Source organism: Rhododendron vialii, chromosome 2a, assembly GCF_030253575.1.
Source record: "Rhododendron vialii isolate Sample 1 chromosome 2a, ASM3025357v1".
Taxonomy (NCBI): domain Eukaryota; kingdom Viridiplantae; phylum Streptophyta; class Magnoliopsida; order Ericales; family Ericaceae; genus Rhododendron; species Rhododendron vialii.
In genome coordinates, this window is record NC_080558.1 from 30,771,410 (window position 1) to 30,781,042 (window position 9,633).

Sequence of the window (9,633 nt, forward strand, 5' to 3'; positions counted from 1 at the left end):
CCTCCGATCTTAAACCTACAAAATACAGACCACAATACGCATAGGGATGAAAGATTGGAAGCTATTTCGGTTGGGTTTTAGTTGGTTGGGGGAAATTTGAGGGAGAGAGCCGTGAGAGAGAGGAGAGAGGAGAGAAGCATGAGAGAAGAGAGAGGGAGATGGGAAATTTTTAATCTCCTACAACAAACACACCCCTTATATACTAGCATATACACAAAATACTCTTGCACTCCCTCTAATTATATTTCTATCATTCAAACCCCAAATAAATTAAACTTAACAAATTCTATATTTTCCTCATTTACAATATCGAATAAACCTTTTAATGATTTCTGAAATTACGGGTTCTTGTAGAGAGAGGGGCTCCCACCATCGGCAACCACCACAACCCAACCCCAGTGCTCCAGCACCGCCGACTACGGCCACCACCGGCTTCTTAGCTCTCCAACGTTGTTACCTCTACCACGAAGGTCTCTCTCTCTCTCCCTCTCCTTGTTTTAGATAGATAGATTACCCCCACTATTTACTCCTCATCCTCATCAATTAGAGGGTTTCAATTTGAAAAACCCTAAGCTGATGTGCTGCAAAAAAAAAAAACTATTTTGAAAATTTGAGAAACCCCTAATTTGAAAATATGAGAAACCCTAAATTGGAGTGCTTGTGGTGCTTTGATAATCTGATTTGTTAACCTCAGAATAGTTATTTAATGTGTTGGTAATCTTTGTAAATTGATACCATTTTGTGCGTCTATATGAATGGTTTGCAAAAACTTGTACATTTAGCTAATCAACCACCAAACCACAGTTAGTGGCTTGTGGTATTGGTTCTCTTTAGGATTTTGGTTGTTCTGAGGAAGAATTTTTGTTGTTTGTGGCATGTTTTTGAACTAGATCTTCAAGGAGAAATAATCTGAATTGGGTTTCATTATTGATTCCCCAAACAATCAAGTTCAAGACCTTAAGGGTAACATTACTAATTCCCCAAAGTTCGCAATCACACTTGCTTTTGAATTTTATCTAAGTCATGCTTTGATTACTTACTTTTCTATTTTTTTCGCTTGTAGGAAGAATTAGGGTTTATTGTCGAGTTAGGCCCTTCTTGGGTGGACAATTAAATTATTTAAGCTCGGTGGCTCATATAAGGAGGGAACAATTACTATAACTACACCATTGAAGCATGGAAAAGGTTGTAGGTCATTCAACTTCAACAAAGTTTTTGGGCCTTATGCAATCCAAGGTTGGTAAACTTTTGATTTGGCTTATGCTTATTATATGTAGCATTTTTGAACTTTATTCATTCCTCTTGCATTTCAGCAGAGGTCTTTTTAGATACCCAACCAATTGATTATCTTATTTTGTATGTTCTTAGACTGGAGCTAAAGATCTTACGGAGCAAAGTCAAGGCATAAATTACAGAGCATTGAGCGATTTGTTTCTTCTGGCAGAGCAATGAAAGAACACCTTCCAATATGATGTTTATGTGCAGATGATTGAGATATATAATGAATAAGTTAGAGATCTCCTGGATAAGTAGAAGAAATGGGAGGCAACAAATGGAGAGATGGAGAATGAGAAATGCCCGGCTTGGAGGAATTGATGTCCAGCAAGGAATCCTTTGTATCAAACAATGAAGCACTGGTGTCAAAGGTTCAAGAAATGTTCATCACAACATTGAACTAATCGTAAAGAATAAAGAGCTGATCAAGCTACTAACCCACTCTCAAACTAAAAGAATGGTGGATGGAAACACTACAAGAAAATGTGACATTAATGGCATTTTTCTTACCAGCATGTGTTAAAATGCCACTAATACTAGTTATTCTTGGCATTAATAGTAATGCCGGAAAATATTATCTTTATACGGCATTAGTTATAAAATGCCGGTAAAAATTACTCAAAAATGGCATTATTGTAGAAAATGCCATTTTTAGTTTCGTTATGGGCGGCAATATTACCACGAACGCGCGCAATTTATTCTCTCCTCCTAAAACGACGTCGTCTAGTGTACTGTGAAACACTCCACCGTACTTTTTCCCTCCTACTTTGTCCTTTTTCCCTCTTATTTTTTCCTTTTCCAACTCTCGGTCCTCACTTGATTCACTCCCCAAATCACTGCAAACAAAAATCCCCCAAATTAAAAACCCCAAAACGGAAGCCCCCGAAACCTGGTGATCGATCTCTCTGCAAACAAAAACCTTGTGATCGATTGGTCTCTTTGCATGATATTTCACAGTTCTCACCATCGCAGGTACACTATTTCTTCTTGATCAAATAAATCTGCATTTTGGATTTGATCTGTGTCTGGGTTTGAACTTTGCATCCCCTCTCTCTATTTAGAGTTTTGAGTTTACAAAATTTCTTCATTTGTTCACCTTTGAACCTTGAATCCCGTTTCTCTGTTTAGCGTTCCAGAATTGCATGCTCATAGTTCCAAAATTGATGTATTGCTTGTGTTCTATTTCTGCCATTAGACTGCGGGATTTGCTAAACTGTTGGTTACCAAGTTTTTTGCACGAGTTATATCTTGAACGTTTTTTCCTCCTCTTAGGCGAATGGATGGTTTCTGGTTGCTTTAGTTATGGGGTTACTTGCTTCAGCGACTCTGAGAGCAAACCTTAACCCAGCTGACCTTCACATTTGGAAAAACAAACTACTGGAAAAAAAAATCATGAAACCACCAAACCCCTCTTGGTCTAGGAGATCATCTATATCACTATCACTGACTGCTCACTTACCTCCCAAACCCCCCTATAACTTTCACTCATATAGCTAAGATTTCCAATTGTTAACTTCTATGAAAACAACCTAAAGTTCTGCTTCTGGGTCCTTATCAGATAAGAATAAAGAATATGATTGTAGGGATTACTAGGTATCATTACTATATTACAAATCTGAAGTATTGGGTGGAGACCATCTCAATTTTGTGTATAGATAGATGTGGGTCTTTCAAAGACGCATATAAACTGTTTGTTGAAATGCATGTTAAGAGAGTGAACACAGTGGCCTGGTTGAAGTTTTGTTAGTATAATAATCCACTTTTAGGTGCAAATTTTTCGTTTAGCATGACTTTGTTATTAGGAAAAAAATTGTTCAGGACCATCCATTCCCAAGTCCTTAGATCTCGAGGTTTTTGTGCCCTAAACCCATGTTTGTAGGGAAAAATTTCGTTCAATTAACAGTAAAAATACCACCTCTACTTATTACATTATTCCCGGAATGACTACAGACTACCTAAAGAAAATATGAATAGTCAAGGACTCGAGGTCGATTGGTGATTCCTAGCTAGTTTATGCCTATGATATAAGTAGGCAATGCAGATTGTGGTGTAGGTGCCGATACTGCTATGGGTGTGAGTCTTTGTTCATTTTGTTTGTATGGACAATGAAATTGTTTAATAGTTGTCTTGGTATCAACAAAAGGCAATGTCGTTCCCGGTCGATATTCGTGTGTGCTTGATTCCAGGCTTGGTGCCTCGTGTAGAATTACTCTTCACTACAACAAAAATGCCCTGTTAGGGCAGTCAAAAATGCCTCAACATGGTTCCTAATGCGGCAGTTTAGTTAATAGGGCAGTACAACGAGGTGCCGTGTGTATCGGTGCAGCAAAAGATATACGGGGCATTTTGGCACGTCCCAAAAAGCTTTTTAGGTGGCACTTATTGTAAACTTGAGATTGAAACTATCTTAAGTAAACTTGAAGTGAACTCACCAACAAAATAGACACAAAACTTCTATCTTTTTGGAACAAGTTACTTTATTAAAAGGAACAAGCCCAGAGGATCAAGGGAATATCCTTGAAAAATCCCAACAAAGACAAACGGTAGAAAAATACATCAAGCAAAAACAAATCATATGCCAAGGATAGGCATCCAAGGCTATCCCAGCCTCGGCAACCCAGCTGAGCGTGCTTACTTCCAAACATACATAGAGATCCTGCTTTCCAAACACACTCTAAGATTATCAGCAGAATTGGAGAAATTCCTCCAAGAACACCAACGCGCTTTAACCTCCTCCATAATCCAATCAGCCAAGGAATTACATCCATGCTTCTATTCCCAAAAATTCTACTATTCCTTTCCCTCTGTAAATAGTATATTGCAACTGATATACTTAGTTTAAACAAGGAGTCCCTTAAGCAATTATCAGAACAATGCAACACTCCCCAATCAATTGCAAAAGGCAGATCAAAACCAAAGAAAGTAACACCACATTCAAGCAAAAGCTGCAAAACCTTTTGCCATACCTGGGCAACAAATGGGCAAGCAAAAAACATATGACCATGAGATTCAACCCCTCCTTGACACAAAACACAGCCAGCACACACAGTCAAACCCCAAATAGACACAGAACTTGAACATACAAAAAATATAAACTTAGAATATTCGTACATACTGTAAACCACGTCCAAACACGATCTCTTAACATGAACACCAAAATGCTCCAAATCTGAATCTTCATTCTCCAGTCTCCACTAGCTTTTTTGTTGCAAAAGTAAATAGGGCAATTTCAGCAACTTAACTATTGTGAGGTAATAAGAAAAAAAAATTGTGAGAATCAAATGTGTCGTTGGATCAGTACTAATTGTTGGGCAGGAGTACCTTATGTTTAGAAGTAGAAATAAAAGTCTCTGGTCCCATCAAACCAAGAAAGAGAATTGGCAGTTCTAGTTCCAATTGTGACTTGTTCTTAAAAACAAAACATTAGAAAACTCATCTCTCTTTGTACACAAATGCAAAGTGTAGGGGTTCGATTTGACGGGACCTTGACCGTGATATGGGCTAGGGTTCTCCCTCTGCTACTCCGTCCTCCTGCTGCTGGACCTGCAACAAGTCACTAGGACTGGGATAGCCCAGTGACCCTCCGATGATCAAGTTAGATCTCAGGAGAGAATGTAGATCTAGGGTTAGGGAAGAATGGCTTACCTCTCAAGATGAGTATCCCTTCGTATTTATAGACCTAGGTTTACTTGGCCTCCAAGCTAATGCATGGAGGGTACGCTCAGGTAACTGCCTCGGGTGACGTCATATATGACGAATGGAGCGAAACGGTTATGGAGCACATGACCAGATCTGATCCCAATGATTAAATTTGCCACATAACCCTCGTGGTTCCTTCCCGATGTAACCACTTCTATTGAGCGGCTTCGGGAACATCCAAACAAATATATAGCGTACTGCTGATTATTATCGAAGCTGGTACAGAAGGCTTATAACCGAGAGGAAAATCGAAGAGTATGTCGGGATCATTTAGTTTTCACCAAGATGGTGGACGGAGTCTTACGAGGCTTCGGTTCGAACCTCCCTGCCAGGTTACCGAAGATGGTAACCGAGGCCACCACAATAGCCCCTCAACTCTCTGGAGCGTCACTTCTCGGCTCTAGGGTGTTGACCTTTCTCGTGAACTGTCAAGCTCGTATCTTACCTACTTAGGTTTCCAAAGCAACAAGCGACTTCAGGAGTTATCAAACCGAAGCCGTAGCTCTTGGAGCCACGCATTGATCATCGCCGAGGCGCCAGGAGTTGATAGCTGTCTCGGCACGTGCCATGTCAATTGATTGGTACAAAACGTCCCCTCGGTGACACGCGTCATCATGCCAATGGTTCAGTAATCCGGCGCTCTGACCTCGTTGCAGATCCTCCACTGTTGTCCATCCGATGAAGACACGTGTCAGAAATCCAACGGCTCAGTGTGAGATGCTTCGTTTCCCGCTCAGCTCTTCGATCTTCCCATTATAAATAGGAGAGACAAAGACAGAGTGGCCAACTTCCCTGTGCTTCGAAGATGAACCACTGCCGCCGTCGCTTTCTACTTTTTGATCGAGATTTTGAACGTTTTGGCAGTGGATCTTCACACGAAACTTAGGTATGATGCTTTCCAAACGTAAATCTTCATATTTTGATCATTTTCTTCAAGCCTTTCGTCGTTTTTTAGCATGCATTGCGGCTAAGCAACCGCTCGGCGTCGTATGGTTCATGGCGGCGCTGAACTTTTCCAGCGCTGTTCATGTTCTTTCTGAGGCCTAAATTCTTCCCGAGGCCTATATTCATCCTGAGGCTATCTTCATCCCGAGACCATAAGGGTAGTTACAGACCACAGGGACTATTACCGAGGAAGAGTGCTCTGATAAGAACCGAGATCTTGAGACTCCGAGGAGCAATGACCATTCTGTCCCGAGCATTAGATCTTATTGCTTCCCCCAGGCACTTAGCTAACGGGTTTTTGCACTCTTTTCTTTAGTTAGGTAGGGGCGAATGGTCATTGAGCTTTCTTTGGTAGCTCCAGTAGTTCAAATTCTTCTGTAGAGATTCCCGAGGATATCCGTCAAGCACTCCGAATCCGTGCATTTTTTCGAACCCCGGTTGACCGTATTGAACCGCCTAACCCTTCTACAACTCCTCGAGAAGTAACATCATTCGATCCTTGGGAGATGGAAGCTCCTAGTACTTTGGACCAAGGGCCGGGACCATATGCAGGTGCTCCCGAGGAAGTCCGAGGTCGGAGGAGACCGATGAGGCCATGCCCTTATAAAAATCAATACTTCGACGGCATCTCGTCTGCCTATGCCAAGTTCAAGAGGATTTACAGTATCCCTCCGGATGTCGAGGTCCACCTACTTCCGAACATCGACCCCAAAGATCTTCTGCACCTGTAGGGGTAGTTGATTTTTCCCTTGATGGCAATCACCCGGGGGGGGGGGGGTCAGATTCCCACTTCACCAATTTGTCCGACGGGTGCTTCGAACCCTTACCCTCACTTCCTCCCAACTCACAGTGAACTCCTACCGAATTATCACTAGCATCATAGAGCTGAGAAGGCAATACAACTTGACCTTCGGGCTCGAAGAGCTTTTTGGCGTATATTTGGTAGGAGTGAACCGAGAGAACGATCGGTACTATCTCTCATGTAGGACGGGGTACGACACATTTTTGATCGACCACCTGCCCGATTTCGAAGAGTGGGCGAGTATCTACATCTCGATCACCGGGAATTTTATGTTCGGTCCCGGGGAGAGCGTTGATACCGCCACCACGGTCCAGATTGAGGCTGGAGCTCCTGGTCGGTAAAATTATTGCCTCGGTACTTTGCATATCTTGTCATGTTTTGCATGTACTGACTTCGTTTGGTGTTTTCTTGCAGCCGAGGATGTCATGCAAGAGCTTCGGGAGAGAGCCGTACGGGCTAGGATAACAACTGCCCACGCCATCCCTATCACAAGCCGGTACGCCCCCGATTTGCTCGGGTATGTCACCACCTACACCGGCGTCTTGAAAAATAAACTGAGGCAGCAGAGGATCCCAAGGGCAGGCCGAGGAAGAGGCATAGGAAGGGGGAGTGGAAGCGGAGAAGGAAAAAGAGGCGGTATGACCGAAGCTGAAAGTAGCACCTCGGGACCTCGGGGTGTCGTATGCGAAGAGATCGACCGAGAGGCGCCTGATAGGACCGGGCTAAGCGGTGAAATGGCTGGTCCAGGGACTCGGGAGGTTCTGAATCTGAGGCATCAGAGGCCGAGGGGACGAGGTTGAGGCTTTGTCTCCGGCACACCCGAAGGCAGGACCTGTCACGCCCTCGATTTTCAACATAATTAAGTAATACATTTTAAATAAAGAACCTCGCCTATCATATATAAATTACCCAAAAGAGTTCCCACCTGTCTTAAATTACAAATTGAATCCCCACGATCAAAGGTTTACAACTTTGGCGCTTTGGCCCCAAAAATACATAAATGCAAGTACGATCCTATTTAGAATATTACAAACGTTTGGTCAAAAGGATTAAGATAATGAGTTACAGTTACATCTCTGGCAAAATAAAGTTAATACAAAGATGCTAAAGTAACTACATGAGGTTAGCTTCCAAAAAGTCTTTCATTCCCAAGCACACATTGCATGCGAGCTATTGTCCAGCGTTTGAACCTGAAAAGAAAGATTAGGTTGAGCTACACTAGCCCAGTAGGAAAATCTCTACCAATTCAATGTATGAATATAATGATACGGGTAAGAGGGATGAAGTCAAGAGATTCAGCTCAATCAATGGTCAACAACGAACTCACAAGAGTGCCAATAAGATCATTCTATGATGTGCCTTTGTCTTAATATGCTAACTAGTTCACAAGACAATAACAACTCTAGCAATCTCGAAGCGACTTTCTATCACCAATTTCCACCATCGGTATTTCCACCCCTTGCGTCGCCGTATAACAATCACGAAGGTTATCGTATTTCCACCCGTTGTGTTACGTAAACCCTAACAACTTGGATCACCGTATTACCACCCCTTGCATTACGTGACCCGCTTGAGTCTCCGTATTACCACCCCTTGCGTTACGAGACTCCCTACCCCAACTTCCGACACATATGACTACTCTCTTATTCACTATGCTAGCTATGAATTCCAAACGATCACACTCATACAAGGGACATCTTACAACATGTCAACAATGTCACAAACGAGCCATAAACATTCACAAGTAACCAACAATTAATAGGATGCATTATAACGAAGTCTTAACCATGTAATTCCCTATTCGTTTCTTACTAACGGAAGACCAATGGACCAAAGGTAACATTAATCAATCGTAGGAATTTAATTGAATGTACATGAGATAGGTTTGGAAGTGTCCGAAAGGGTTTAAAAGCGATCGGGGTTCCAAACCATGAAGGGGAAAACTTTTCAGAAATTTCCAGTTTGGTACATGTAGTAGTTAAGGGTGCTACATGTACCCAGCGAACAAAATGAAAAATCTGGGTTTTGGTACATGTAGCAATTAAGGGCGCTACATGTACCCAGCGAACAGAAGATTCAATTTGAGTTTGGTACATGTAGCAGTTAAGGGCGCTACATGTACCCAATGAACGAAATCAAAGAAATCTGGGTTTGCTACATGTACCGGGGTAAACGCTGGTACATGTAGCACCTGGGTTTTTCAGCACGAATTGTCAGCTTTCAAAGGCAAACACAAGGCTTCCAAACAACGATCCAAAGCAAGTTTTGGACCCCAAATCAACTCATAAACATACATAGAAAGTTAGAAATCCCTACCTCGATTCAAGGAGCGAAACCCAAGAGATTCGAATGAGCCCTAGCTCCAAACCTTTGAAATCAACCGAAATCCTCTCCTCCAAGCTTAACCCAAGGAATTTCGAGCCTAAGAACGCCATTAGAAGGTCGAATGAAGGTTGATCTTTAAGGTTTTGGAGGTATAAGGTGGAGTTTTGTGAGAATGAGCAAGAGAGAGACGTTATGGAGAGGAGAGAGAGCCGAGAGTTTGAGTGAGAGTTTGGAGATAAAATGATCTCCTACCACTCACACCACTATAAATATACTCACATATTTTGCAAATCACACACACACCCTTCTACTAACAATTGCATCATTTTAAACCACAATTCAAATATTCACCACAACATCCATATTTTCCCAATTAAGCATTTAATGAACATTTAATTACATATATAATAAAATAAAATAAAAATACGAGTCTCTACAGTCTATCCTCCTTGAAGAAATTTCGTCCCGAAATTTACAACTCAAAGCCAACAAGATCATATGTCAAGTAATCATGCTCATGCTGCTACACATGTAACCCAAACAACAAGTTAACAATCATAAGGTTAAAATTTTAAGACTCACATTGA

At 41.8% G+C, this 9,633-nt stretch overlaps 1 long non-coding RNA gene across 1 annotated transcript; it reads left to right on the forward strand.

Annotated features, from left to right (window-relative positions):
* Positions 1-482: 482 nt before the first annotated feature.
* Positions 483-1,739, forward strand: LOC131316042 (uncharacterized). Its single transcript, XR_009196982.1, has 3 exons — positions 483-963; positions 1,064-1,236; positions 1,369-1,739. It is a non-coding gene; the product is annotated as an uncharacterized LOC131316042 (long non-coding RNA).
* The last annotated feature ends 7,894 nt before the right edge of the window (positions 1,740-9,633 follow it).